We start from the raw sequence: 15767 nt of genomic DNA on the forward strand, positions 1-15767 counted from the left end.
GGACCAAACGGTTGGTCTATCACGGCTAAGCAGAGTCTTGGAGGGGCGTGCCAATCCAACTAATGAGCCCGAATGGCACGTCTGGGTGAAACTCTGCAAACGCACACGACCTAACCATCCAAAAGCTGCTTCAATTCTACCCCCTTTATATTTTCCCAGTTCCAGGTGCAGTTGTTCCTCTATCCTGATTTAGAGGGCTTTCGAGGGGATCTTGTTCCTAAATGAGAGTAGTGAGATGTCACGATAGTTATGCACGTCTGTTTTATCACCCTTTTTAATGAAAGGGTTGCACCTCGATTAAAGTCCAGCAAGTTGGAGGTTCCTCTTCCCAATCGCATATCAGATAGTTTATCGATCGCCTTGACACCCGCATGTTTCCAGAGTTTGGCGGTTATAGAGTACTCATCAGGAGCTTTCTTGTTCTTGAATGACAGGATGATATGTCGTATTTCTTCTCTGGTGGGTAGAGATGAGTCAAGAATGGAGCCTTCACTTGACGAGCAACTCATATTACTTTGTCAGGATATGGAAGTTGTCTTCTACATCTCTGTCAGTTGAAGGTACGTTTCACTCCACGAATGATTTTGGCTGCCTGATTTCTCACCTCAGTGAATTACTTCCTGTCAGTTGGTTTCCTCTACATGTTCTATCTCTACCAAGAAATCCGTCTTTGCATTATAGCTTCATCGCGTTCTTTGGACTTCCAGGCATTTTGTTAAGGGGACTATCGCCTTAGCTGTTTCAACCATGGCCTCTTCCATTTGTTCCCAATTCCTTGGATCTTCGGGTATCAGCTTCTAGGTGAATTCTCTGCTGATTGATCGTTTTTCCCTATCGAACCTGTTGATCCACTTCGCCTGACCCTTCCGGGTAATGATCCAACTTAATATTAGCATATCTCAGCATTTGGTATTATTGACCTCCTGTTGCGCTTTCCGTGCGATGGCAACGTAATCAGTATGAAACTCATCAGACGGTTATTCGAGGACGCCCACGCTTCCTGTTTTTTGGGCAGATGTTTGAAAGGATCAATGTCAAAATTAGTTTGATCGCATTGCAGAGCTCCACGAACCTTTCACTGATGCGATTAGTTATGTAATGGGCTGGGTAGTTCCCGACAATATTCTGAAATTGTATTTCTTTGCGAGGCTAGGCAATGAAGTCACCAAGAAGGATTATTTTGGGAATTTTAGAGAGGATGTCTTCGAGCTCTTCCCAAAATTAACCTGTCCCTTCTGGATCCCACTTATTTGTCTCGTTAATTGGCGCATGTACATTCCCGGTGGTGTAGATTATATTTGTACTTCGGAAAGAAAGAGTTGTGCGTTGACTGTTAAGGGAAGTGAAGTTCGTGGTAATCAAGAATCTTCTTTCTGACAAAGAACGATGTACCGAAGTGTGGGACGGATTTCATATGCCTTAGCATTTAACATCCTGTAAACGTCTTGCTCAAAGCATGTTCATCAGTAAACCTTGTTTCTTGAGTTATTTGGTTAAGATTTCATGCTGAGACGTGATGTCAGTGACATGTTCACGTTTACGTTAAAGGTTGCAAACAAGCTTCGCTGAGTGTGTCTGACTTTCTTTGCAAGAGTCTCCGATAACTCCAAGCATGTTGGTGCAGACTGTCCACAATCCGAATGCCCACATGCGTCATTCAAGATACCGTGCTCGAGAGACTGATTGCAGTGGTTACCCACTTGACGACGCGTGCACCACATCTTTACGTCATTGCTGTTCTATTTTAAGGTGTTTTCCGTGGTGTCCCATTTTCACACCTGGCAAATACTGGGGCTGTACCTTAATTAAGGCCACGGTCGCTTCCTTCCCAATCCTAACACTTTCGCATACTCACGTCGCCGAAAATTTTCGTTGTGTTAGTGCGAATTTATACAAAGAGCAAAATAACTTTTTTTGCTAGTGGCTTTATGTCGCACCGACACAGATAGGTCTTATGGCGACGATGGGATAGGAAAAGCCTAGGCGTTGGGAGGAAGCGTCAGTGGCCTTAATTAAGGTACCGCCTCAGTATTTGCCTGGTGTGAAAATGGGAAACCACGGAAAACCATCTTCAGGGCTGCCGACAGTGGGGTTCGAACCCACTATCTTCCGAATACTCGGATACTGGCCTCACTTAAGCGACTGCAGCTATCGAGCTCGGTGCAACTATTTGGAAGACCTCAATTTACACCACCGTTTCTTGCTTCACACGGCATGAATCCGAAGGACTATCATATGTAGGAGGAGACTTCTACCTTGATAGTTATTTTTGATAAACTGGCGACAATAAATTTCAATTTATTTTGTGAAATATAATATTTTGACAAGAGCGTTCTTGACATATAGAACTCGGATTGGTTCGCGTGTGAATACCCTGTCCATGTTTAGCCCACAATGGGCACATTAGAACTGAACAAAACCATCAGCTTGTTTCTCTGAATGTTTTCTGTTTCGTGATCTCCAGATTCAAATGCTAATCGAACAGATTCCCAGGGTTAACAATCTGGGGGCAAATGATATACTTTGGTGGGCGTGGCAGATGCTGAGCATTGTTAATCTGCCGCTGCGCTGTGAGAACTGTCTAAGTCGTGGGAGTTAGTGCAGGGTTCATCCCAGTTCGCGTGTGATGTGAACAGTGTGCTACTGGCTCAACTCTATTCGCCCCAGGTTGACGGACATTTAAGTTGCCCGGAACAGACACACCAAGATTTATACTTTGAAGACACGCAGACTACATTTATATTAACGAACTGATGCTGAGGTGTTTATGGTAAAGTAAAATGTGCTCTATTGCCGCTTCAAACATGTAGTTGTTTCCACAAAAGGATACACAATTACCGAACGTAATATGTACCAAATGGTACTTCGAATCTTGGTCCTATAGAAACAAAAGGGCACATCATTAGATTCGCTTCATGAACTGTCAGAAACGAGTACTAAAGCAAAATGCATGAGATCACATTGGTAACAGGAATATCGCTGATGATATACAATAAAATTCGCGTTTGTCGAGATTATTTTTCACGGAAACGGCGTGGAAAATAGCAAGATGTATAAATCAGTATTAAGTTTGACACGTTATGGAGATGGATGCTATTTGCCCAAATAGCGTGTTTAAATATTCGAAACACGAACTGTCGTGGAATGTTGTTGGACAAAAGAAGTGTAAGGCATACCTCTCCAAATTAAAGAACACCGAGCTCGATAGCTGCAGTGCGGCCAGTATCCAGTATTCGGGAGATAGTAGGTTCGAACCCCACTGTCGGCAGCCCTGAAAATGGTTTTCCGTGGTTTCCCATTTTCACACCAGGCAAATGCTGGGGCTTTACCTTAATTACGGCCACGGCAGCTTCCTTCCAACTCCTAGCCCTTTCCCGTCCCATCGTCACCATAAGACCTATGTGTGTCGGTGCGACGTAAAGCAACTAGCAACAAAAAAAAAATTAAAGAACAAAACCTGAGTTTGCTGAATTGTTCCCTTATTTAACGACGTGCGCATATTCATGGCCTATCACGACTGCGACTTTTCTAACAATTGTCGGTTGAACTCTTCTAAGGACGCGGAGTATAGTATAGTGTTCAAGAAACGTTAAGAATCTCTACAGTTTGCCTGTTTATCAGGGCAAAAACTCAAAAGATGTCAAGCATACAACAGTAATTTTCTTATCCGCGATAATTTGACATGGTATACTTTAGCTTTATGGATAACGAGACCTATGTAGTACTAGAAACGTTGCAGACATCGGTGTAGAGAATAAAATTCTGATAATTGCGGATATAACAAATAACTGAATTAGTACCATGGTTATATTTTAGTGGCAACTGTTTGTTAACTACAACCGATACAAAAGACATACATCCAGAGTTGCCAACTTATATTTTCAAAATCCGCTAAATACTACTAAAAATCCGCTAAAATTCCGCCAAGAAATCCGATCTCAAATAATAATAATAATAATAATAATAATAATAATAATAATAATAATAATAATAATAATAATAATAATAATAATAATAATAATAATAAAAGTAAATGTCTGCACTCACCTGATCTGTGAGTTTCACTGGGATTAACCCCCCTGCCTGCGAGTCGGCGAGCTAAAACTTGTAGGCGTTTTAGTGCCGGGTACAAACTAGGTGAATCCCCTACCTCAAGGGCCACACACAGAACAGGCCAGTTCATTAAACGGTCTTCCTTTATAGCATAAATATAGATGCTTTTCTCTCGCAGTTTCTTTATCTGTCGTCATTCGTCAACGCATTCCCACGCATTACAAATTTATGATACTACGATCTCATAACATCAAATCAAATAACATGTGTTCCTCATGTGACTGCTAGCTCCTGATAAGAAATACGGAATAGCTCAGAGACAGACTGGAGTACAACTTAAAAAAAGTAAACTGGATAAAACGCTAAATTCCGCTATAATAAATCTAGAATTCCACCAAAAAAATCCGCTGTCCGCTAAATGGTATATTTCTCCGCCGAAAGTCTTCTAATTCCGCCAAATTTAGCTGAAAATCCGCTACGTTGGCAACACTGCATACATCTATGACACGTCTACAGTTCCTCGTGTAGTTCTCAGCATTGCGTAGAACCCGTTGCCAGCGATGTGGAGGCCTAAGTATCCCTGCAGTAGCGCCTATTCTCTGGATGGTGTGAATGGAGCGGTCTATTGCTTACAGAACTTTGGGAACAGCAGTTCCTTCGTCTTCAGTATAAACTCAAAATAGCAGGGTCCTTTGTTCTGAGAGTATGGGGGATGATAAAGCACTTCACAGACCTATTGAGCGTATAAATCCCACCTGTAAGTGGTGAAGTGGCTTATGGCTTTTAGTACCGGGAGTGGCCGAGGAAGGTTTCTTGATTTGACTCCCGTAGGCGACCTGCGGTTCGTGATGAGGATAAAATGATAATGAAGACATACACTCAGCCACGTGCCAGCAAAATTAACCAGTCATGGTTAAAATTCTCGACCCTGCCGGGAATCCAACGCGGGACCCCTGAGACGAAGGGCTAGCACACTAACCATTTAGCCATGGAACCGGACACCTGCAAAGGATTAGAGGCGTCTACAGAAAGTGTCGTAGCTTCTTGGACAACGCTCATTTTCACCTTTGCTATCCGACCTCCCTTGGTCAACTCTTGCTCTTTTCCGACCCCGATGGTGTTAGGTTTGCTAGGTCTAGGGAGCCTTTCATTTGCTCCTCCTTCGTGACCCTTCCCTTTCTTTTGCCGATACCTTCATTTTTGAAAGTGCCGGACTTCTTCCATCCCCCCACCCCTCCCGATTAGTGTTAATAGAGTATGGTTGGCCAGATATACTTCCTCTTAAAATAGTAATCACTGACACCAATCTTGAACAACGCTGGTCGCAGGTGATGTTCCAAAAATGAACAGTGATACTGAGTATTCGCGGTCTGTTCTCGGCGTACAGTATGCGGTAAAATAACGCCATCACAGTGGTGCACATTAATCACCATTACTTTCACATTATTGGGTTATGACGCAACTACTGAATTTCGTGGCGTCTAACCGCTCGATCGGTCTCTCACAGACATCATTTTTAGGCAGCAACGTATCAATACGTGAAAAACACTGGTTCCGTTTCCTGTTGTACTTAGAAGAGTGTTGCCAGTGAACAAGGAACAAACGTCGGTGTTGCTAATCCCTGAATCAGTGGTGTCGGAATTGTTCTTACGGAACTGTTAATTTTGTAAGTGAAATGGCATCTGCATCCCTGCTGTTCGAGTTAAATCACCAACTTATATTCAACTACAGCCCCGTATTTATTTCACGGGAAAGCACGGATTGGGTAGACCCCGGTTTATTCGGATTAACCTAGCACTATCCAAATCCCCTGGGTAAATTTAAGAAATTAAACTGAGAAACAGATTTACCTGAATAACAGACCATCTTTTGATAAAGTAATTCAAGTACTTTACACAAATATTTGTTTTAGGTTAAACGTAAAACTCCCGACGCACATTGAGATTACACAAGAATGGAAAATATGAAATGAAAGTGCGGGTTGATAAAACAAATTAATGAAGTTGAAATGCAACTGAAAACGAGATAAATTAACAATTGAGAGATTAATGTGATTTTTAGAATATGAATACAAATTTTAGAATTAACTTTGAGTTAAATCTAGAATGACAATTTTGCCTTTAATACGTTTTGCTAAATAACCTAAATCAATTAGGCCTACTTTCTCATTTTAAACATAAGCTTTCTGATACAGACTCATCAATCAATCAATCAATCAATCAATCAATCAATCAATCAATCAATCAATCAATCAATCAATCAATCAATCAATCAATCAATCAATCAATCAATCAATCAATCAGTCAGTTAATCAAACAATCAATCAATCAATCGATCAATCAACCAATCAATCAATCATCTGCATTTAGGACTGTTGCTCTGGTGGTAAATTCCCTATCAATTGTTTACCTAATATGTTACCTTAAAAGTTTTTATAGAACTTGGAAATTTATCGACCAATCCCCTCCATAATGTACTCCAGTCCCTTACCCCTCGTCCTATAAATGAATATTTGCCCCTATTTTTCTTCTTGAATTCCATCTTTATCTTCATATTATGGTATTTCCTACTTTTGAAAGCTCTGCCCAAGCTTAATCGCCTATTAATGTAATTCTATGCCATCGTTCCACTGACTGCTCGGAAAATACCACTTAGTCGAGCATCTCGTCTCTTTACTCCCAAGTCTTCCCAGCCCAAAGTATGCAACAATTTCGTAACACTGCTCCTTTGTCCAAAATCACCCAGAAAAAATTGCGAGATCATAAGAGAAATAAAGTAAAATGTATGACAAATATGTGGGTTGCTGAAGCATATCAAGTAAGCTCACACACCTCCATAGTTGCTTTTAAGCTCAGAGCGTGTATAGAATCCTAAGAAAGAAATAAACCGGTATTACCTAAGACACACGAGTAATTCACGCTATTCCCGGGTAGAGCCTAGAATGAAACTGAAATGAAATAAATTCCGCTCTTTATCCGTCGGGTGATGTCATCGTTACGCCGGTAAAACGCGGATTCTAGTCTCCTTGTTTTATCCATGACATGCTATACGTAACTCGCAGTCGTAACTCTAAACTCTTGTTTATCCTGTGCTATTCAAGACATCTCTCTGACAGATGGCAAAGAAGCACGCCATTACCTGAAGTGCGAATGATGTGAAGAGAAGATGTTTTCTCTATAGACAGACACATCAATGTACAGTAGGAAACTTAGAAATGACAAACTTCTCAATTATTCAGTAGTGACATCTTCTGATTACTGTCCCAACTTCCTGCAGTAGCAGGTTCACGGTTTGTTGGATAGAGTTCAATAAGGCGCTTCTTTTGAATGCGCGGAGTTGAGGTGTACCTCCCGGTACAATTATTATTATTAAAATAATTTAAATCCCATGACGATATCGGCCCCGAAGGGCCATGACCGCAAGCGACCGCTGCTCCGAAAATCTGCAGATTAGGAGGTGACGTGTAGTCAGTGCAGCGAATCCTCTTGGCTGTTATTCTTGGTTTTCTAAACCAAGGAAGTCGCCACCTTACCGTCAGATAGCGCCTCAATTGGTAATAATGTAGGATGAATGGACCTCGAACCAGCCCTCAAGTCCGGGTAAAAGTCCCTGACCTGGCCGAGAATCGAACCCGGGGCCTCCGGGTAGGAGGCAGGCGTGCTACCTCTACAAGATGAGGCTGGATTATTATTATTATTATTATTATTATTATTATTATTATTATTATTATTATTATTATTATTATTATTATTATTATTATTATTATTATTATTATTATTATTATTATTGTTACCGTGGTTTGGTGGTTTAGCAGAGGTGAAAGAAGGTGCGGGGGTGAACAGGTCTCAAAATACGAAATTAAAGTTAAGATAAAATTTAACAAGATTATATTTTCTTTTCAAGAATAAGAAATAACAAATTGAACAGGTACTCAGTAGCCGAAACACAATTCGAAAATGTACAATTACAGTGATTACAGGATTTGGGCTCCGAGAGCCAGACACACAATTCTTGAGCTATAAGCCCAACCTTACGATATACAGAATTCAACAAAGGGGCAGAAGACCCCAATCATGCCTAGGAGCACTTGCTCCTCTTTACACGGTAAAGCCTCCTCGAAGCATACAACAACTCAATTTTGAAGAAAGAGCAACTCGCTCTCAAAATTTAAGCCTATCAAAGGACACACCAAACTCCACATTCAAGTTGTCCTCCAAGGACATGAAAACAAGGGTAAAAATACCCAACCTACTGAGGCCTATTAAGTAAAGAAACAGGAAAATTACATGGCCTCTAAAATACCAACTTGAGAGGAGGCGTTCTTGCTCTCCTAATACACTTTATATAAAACCTACTTGGCACTAGGCCGTTATTGCAAGGGCTAATCCCATACTAAAGAGGTGACTTTTAGAAGGAAACAATTTACATTACGTTAAGGAAGAAACGGTTGTGAAAATAAGTTCACCTCAATGCAATATGAGTGGGAGCTCGAGAGGGTTAAGCACTCTCTATCCCGATATGTAGTTTAAAAGATAGAATAGATACTAAGTGTCTTTACATTTTAGGGGAAAAGTTACATGGCGGAAAGGCTTCGGACCTGCCCCGAGAGTTAAACTGCTGAGCTGACAAGAAAAGAAGTCATTAAACGGCCATTACCTGGTGGCTGAACCACTGCCCGAAGAAAGAGGCGCTTCCCGCCCCCTGCTACGTACTTTACGCACTGATAGATGTTACTGAAGTGGCACGGAGACCCGAAAATCAGCACTTTATATACCCTCGTGGAAAGTTCGAGGCGTTTCAGGAATGAGAACACCCTCCCACAAAAATTTTATTGGTTAACGACGAAAACCCCTACACTAGATGAGGAAGAAACACCTTATTGGTGGAAAATTAATTACAGAAAATTGTGATTGGCCAGTTTCAAAACTGGCAGAAAGAAAGGGTTAATATTGCCAACTTAAACAATAACTGAAAGAAATTTAACAAAGAACAAACTTATGAATTCAAAATTTCTCCAGAAACATAGTTCTTTCACTTCGCACTAGGGTGCACGATTGTAGTTCTTCAGTAGTGCCATCTGGAAGAGAATGTCCACACTTCTTACTACAGGCAAAACAAAAATACATCGAAAACGACCCAGTTCAGAAACTTCAAAATTTCCAAGTAGTGACATCTTCTGAGAAACTTGAAAATTAACACAGTAGATAAAGTTCAGACTTCCTCCAGTAGAGGAGTTTCAACTGGCGCAAAGTTTGAATTAGCGGCGTGGGGGTGTACACCCGGTACAATTATTATTATCGTGCTCCTTGCTGAATAGTCTGCATACTGATCTTCGGTTCAGAGGTCTCCTGGTTCGATTCCCGCTCGGGTGATGATTTTAATCGCATATGGCTAATTTCTCTGCCCCTGAGGGTGGGTGTTCGTGTTTGTCCCAATACACTTTTTATATATGCCTAGGGTACACACAAAACGCTACACTACCAAAAGTCACAGCAACGTTTTCCTCGCCGGACTGGTATCAGGAAGGGCATTAGGCCGTAAAACATGACCAAGTCACCCGGAAGGCTGATATTTGAATCTCGTTCGATCGCAGGTTGAGATTTTCATCTCAAAATTCACGTGACGTCAGGAAGGGCATCCGGCCTTAAACAACACATGGCTAAAATGAGAATGAGCCTGGATGGCCACAGCAACTCCAGAAATAACTAGTATAAGAAGAAGAAGAATGTTCTCCTTGGCTGAATGGTTAGCATATTGCCCTTCGGTTAAGAAGTCGCCGGGATCGATTCCCGATCGGGCAGAGGATTATATCTGCGTATGGTTAATCCCTCTTGTTGAGGACGAGATGTTTGTGTTCGTCTCAACACACCTATCACATACACACAACACGTCGCACAACCTACCACCAAAGAATCACGCACTACGGTACATACCTTACTTAACTTAGGGTTGGTGTCGGTAAGGTCATCCGGACGTAAAACTGTGCCAAATCAATACCAAGCGGCCGACCCTAATAAATTGGGATAAAGGCACTTGTTGATTTGTATGTCTCTGTGGTGGTTGGTTGTGTGGTGTGTGATTTGTATATGAAGAAAAGTGTATCCAGACGAACAAAAGTACCCAGTCCTCGAGCCAGAGGAAATAAACACACGCAGTTAAAATCCCCGACCTGGACGAGAATCAAACCAAGGGCCCTCTTAATGGAAGGCAGACCATTCAACTAAGGAGCCATTATTATTATTATTATTATTATTATTATTATTATTATTATTATTATTATTATTATTATTATTATTATTATTATTATTATTATTGCATCTGTAGACGGTGTGGCTTGGGTATTCACTTCCTACCTGGACGACCATAGTTCGAATCCAGGAGGAATTTTAGATTTTCATCAGAAAAATCACGATTCTTCAGGAAATTTTAAACTCCCAGCTGAAATGTAAATGAGCGAAAATGCTCCAGCACACCCAGAAACATTTATGTTAAAGTGAAGAAAATTTGGAATGCACACGCACAGTGGTCTACTCACACGACTGCCAATCCAAGTGCCCCGAATACGAATCCCGAGGATGGTATTTTCATTAGGACCCTTGTTTCAGCTTAACTTTTTTCGGTTTTATAATTTAAGGAGACAAATACAAGGACTTTCTCAAACCTTGACAAGTCACATTATTCTATTTTCGAAAACTAACAAACCCTGACAAGTTTCTTCTTTTTATTTTGTACCCCTTAGTACATGAAGTAATTTTTCTGAGATACAATAGACATGTACTCTTTTCTTTTTGTTCACCTTTAATTTCATATGATTTTGCGTATAAAGAGAAAAAGAGGACACACTGTTTTTTTAACTTATCTCTTAACATTATAAGAATCAAAAAGAACGCTCCACCTTCAGGGTCAAGTTGTACCCAATTGAGCCGAGTGAATAAAGTCGCAGAAAGTTAATAGCAGCCAGGAACAATGGTCCGTCAGATGACGCGCGCCGATATGCGCTTGTTTAAATCAATAAGGATCGTCTCCCACGCACCATGATGCGTGCCCCATGTTTTAATTACACGTCCCGTCAACTAGTTATTAATGCTATCTCGCGGAGGCCGCGCCCCCATCTTGATTTATGTGTCTCCTGCCTTCCACCCTCACTCACGACTTTCAGCCAGCGACCAATTGATTATTCAGGATCAATAGACAGTGCAAGGTGCAGCTCTGAGCCAAGACTCACTCATACCTTTGCATTCGGTCATAGCTTGTTACACAACGTGTATAATAGCTTATAGGATATTTGAAATAAATATTCGTGTTTGTGTGATTCGTAATGCACGTAAACTCGAGGCTACTTGACTATGATTACCGTATCAACTCCCACGTAAAGTAACAGCCTTCCTTTTTTTCCTTTTTTTTCCCCTAGTTGCTTTAGGTCGCACCGACACAGATAGGTCTTATTGCGACGATGGGACAGGAAAGGGCTAGGAGTTGGAAGAAAGTGGCCGTGGCCTTAATTAAGGTACAGCCCCAACATTTGCCTGGTGTGAAAATGGGAAACAACGGAAAACCTTCTTCATGGCTGCCGACAGTGGGGTTCGAACCCACTATCTCCCGAATACTGGATACTGGACGCACTTTAGCGACTGCCGCTATCGAGCTCGGTAGCCTTGCTTTTAATAATAATAATAATAATAATAATAATAATAATAATAATAATAATAATAATAATAATAATAATAATAATAATAATAATAATAATAATAATAATAATTGTACCGGGCGGTACACCTCCACTCCGCTAATTTAAAATGTGCGCCTGTTGAAACTCCTCTGCTGGAGGAAGTCTGAACTTTATTGACAGTATTAATTTTCTACCGTCTCAGAAGATGTCACCACGTGGAAAATTTTGAGTTTTTGAACTGTGTCATTTTTGATGTGTTTTTGTTTCGCTTGAAGTAAGAAGTGTGAACTTTCTCTTCTAGAGGACACTACTGAAGATCTACAATAGTGCAACCTAGTGCGGAGTCAAAGAACTATTTTTTTTGGAGAAAATTTAATTTCAAGAGTTTGTTCTTTGTTAAATTTCTTTCTATCATTGTTTAAGTTGGCAATATTTACCCCTTTCTTCCCCTTGTGTTGAACCTAACCAATCCCGAATTTCTTAAATTAATTTCTATCCAATCAGATGTATCTTCCCCCAACTTGAATCTGTTGCGGGGTCCTATCCAATAAAGAGTTTGTGGGAGGGTGTTTTCTTTCCCCTAACGCCTAGAAACTTCCGCGAGAGTATTTAAACTGCTGATTTTTGGGTCTCTAGGCCACTTCTGTTCCATCTTTCAGTGTGTTAAGTACATAGCAGGGGGCGGGAAGCGCCTCTTTCTTCTCCAGCCGTTCAACACAAGGTAATGGCCGATTAATAACTTCTTTCTTTACTAGCTCAGCAGTTTAACTTTCGGGGCGGGTTCTAAGCGTTCAGCCATGTAACCTTTTCCTAAAATGTAACTACTCCTTTCATATATTCTCTTTTAAAACGACATATTGGGATAGAGAGTGCTAACCCTCTCGAGCTCCCACTCACATTGTCTTGAGGTGAACTTATTTTCTCAACCTATTCTTCGTTAATGTAATACAAATTGTTCTTTTCTTAAGTCACCTCTTTAGCATGAGATTAGCCCTTGTATTAACGGCCTAGTGCCAAGTAGGTCTTAATCAAAGTGTATTAGGAGTGCAAGTTCGCCTCCTCTCAAATTGTTATTTTAGAGGTCATTTAATTAACCTGCTTTTCTTTTAATAGACCTCAGTAGATTGGGTATTTTACCCCTGTGTTTATGTCCGTTGAGGACAACTTGAAGGTGGAGTTTGGTGTGGCCTGGGAGAGGCTTAAATTTTGAGAGCGAGTGGCTCTTTTGAAAATTCTGGGTCGTATGCCTCATGGAGGTTTTTCAGTGTAATTTGGAGCAAGGGCTCCTAGGTATGAATGGGGTTTTCTCCCCCTCTGTTAAAACTTGTGTTTGAGGTAAAACTGAGCTGATTGCCCAAGCATTGTGAAGTCAGGGCGCGAAGCCCAAATTCTGTAAATATTGTAACTAACCCCTTTTGAATTTCTACTTTGTATCTGCCATGCTTGTTATTTCTTTGTTTTCGAAAAGAAAATATAACCTTGTTAACTTTTAAATTAATTTTACATTGCACTATAATTTCGTAGCTTGAAACCCATTCACACCCTCACCTTCTTTCACCTCTACCTACCACGGAAAAGTCCGTAACAAGTGGTAGCAGAGCGTGGTTGAATGGGTCTCAATTTAGCCCCTTTTGACGGCTAAATATTGTTTGTTCCAAACTCTAACTATTTTCCCAGTTGCTGGAATTTTTTGAGTTTTTCAAAATTGGTCTGTCAACATGCCCGGCCATCGCGATGTTCTCCTTCTTAACTATTTGCGTAAGGAGGAGTTGAACTATGAATTAACTATCAGAAATGTGCAATCTGGAGGCACGGTTGCAATAGACACTAACAAACTTAGAGAGTCCCTTGATTTGCCCATTTCTATCCCCAATTTGGGAGAGAAAGAAATTGACGACTCTCTTTCCACGATCACGGAGAATATTACTGGGCTAGCTTCTGTAGTTAGTTTTTTTGATGAAAATGATCCGTCTCCTAATCAAATTAAGCGTGTGCAAGGCAGGCTATATCATTTTTCGAATAGGGTTAACGATCTGTTGTCTCTAAAACTGAATGATGTTCAGAGGAAGGAAGCTAGTACGCTCCTGGAAAATATTTCCGAATTATCTAGTAAGGTCACTCAATTGTTAACTGGGGAAGTTCCTCCCAAATCTGATCAACCCACCATAGTAAATGCAGGTAGTGAGGAAGCACCTCCTAAGGGAGAAGTAAATAGGAAAACCATTGCTGCCCAAACTATCTCTGCCCCATTGGACAACGAGCCTGAACGCCGTGCATCGTTGAGTAACATCCGTTCTGAATTAACTTCCTTGCCATTGAAACCTTTACCTACTATGTCACCCGGGTTTAGTAGCTAGCCTCATCCATTGGCAATGTTGCTTAGAGGTATTTCTAAGTTTTCGGTTAATACCACCAGTGACGTAATTTCATTTTTAAGATTTCTAGTGGAATTTCAGGATCATGCCCTTGTTTTTTCTCTTTCTCCATGTCAAATCTTGCAAATTATCTATCCGTATGCTATTGGTATTCTCTCTGATAAAATCGTAAGAGCCATTGCCGAGCAATCATCTATTGAGGATTTCCATGCCCATTTGCTAGCTAACTTCATCCCTGCTAGGGCCAGGTCCTCCCTTATTCAGAAGTACTATTATCGTGTACAGCGCTTGGATGAAAACTTGGCTGATTTCATACAGGACATTAAGTTTTATACTAGGGTGTTTGCCCTTCATTTTCCTGAAGATCAGATTGTACAGGCTATTGTAGAGGGAATTTCACCTCCCTATAGGTCATATTTGTGTTTCGCGGCGTGCCCGCAAACTTTCTCGGAACTTGAAGCATTGGCCGTCTCAGCGGAAGGAGTTAGATACGCCGATTCTTTGCGTGTCGCGAAAGAACCCCCGCCTTCCATTAGTAATACTCGGCCTCCACCTCGCCGATCAGTCACCCCCCGTAAATGTTATGCTTGCGGGTCGCCTGACCATCTGCGCAATAAGTGTCCTCTGATCAAAACTAGTAGGGCAAATAATGGAGCTGGTTCATCACAAGGCTGTTTTAAATGTGGGGCTTTCTCACATATCGCAAAGAATTGTCCCAATTCGAATAGCACCCCCTCCTGCTCAACTTCTGGTGTAACTTCCAACAACAATCAAAAGTGACTAGTGGCTGCGGCTGAGTCAACTAATTCTGCTTCCCAAGGCTCAGCCCCTGGCAAAAAGGTCGAGAATTCAGGGAACGATAAGTCTTCGAATACATCTTTTGAATGCCCCAAAGAGTGCCTTAGGATCGCGGCGGATACCCCCGCACCTGTTCCTTTTCTTAAGATTGAGTTAAATAACGAGCCTATAACAGCTCTCTTAGATTCAGGCAGTGTTTGTTCGATTATTTCGGCTGAATGGTATTCTAAATTGAAAGCTGTTTGTAAACTACCTGACTACGTCTCATCTTCTATTCAATATGTTTCGGCTAATTCATCTCCATTAGAAATTCTAGGTTCCGTACTGGTCAAAATTTGTATTGTTAAGTTTACTTGGAAAATTAAATTGTTTGTGGCTAAGCACCTGTCTTGCCCCATCATATTGGGAGCTGACTTTACTTCTCACACTGGTCTTGTGCTCGATCTCCAGTCTAGGTCGTGCACATTCAAATTTGCTTCTAGTTGTAAAATACCACTATTAAAGTGTAATTCTGTGTCATGTTCATCTATTTCGCCTACCCAGGATGAGATGTTGTTAGACCTTAGACATCTACATGATAGTATTCGTAAATTATGTCAGTCATTTCCAGAGGTGTTCTCTGATACTCTTGGTGTTACTGACCTTATTGAATACAAAATTGAGGTCACGGATTCGATTCCTGTCCGTTTTCCACCTTATAGGCTATCTCCACCTAAAATGAAGGCTCTGAAAGAAATTATCGATCAGATGTTGAAGGATGGTATTATTAGGCCCTCTAAGTCGGCGTATTCATCGCCTATTTTTCTAGTCCCGAAACCCCAAGGAGGCTTCAGGCCTGTCATTGATTACAGGGCTCTCAATCGGAAGGTGGT

This window comes from Anabrus simplex, chromosome 4, assembly GCF_040414725.1.
Source record: "Anabrus simplex isolate iqAnaSimp1 chromosome 4, ASM4041472v1, whole genome shotgun sequence".
NCBI lineage: Eukaryota > Metazoa > Arthropoda > Insecta > Orthoptera > Tettigoniidae > Anabrus > Anabrus simplex.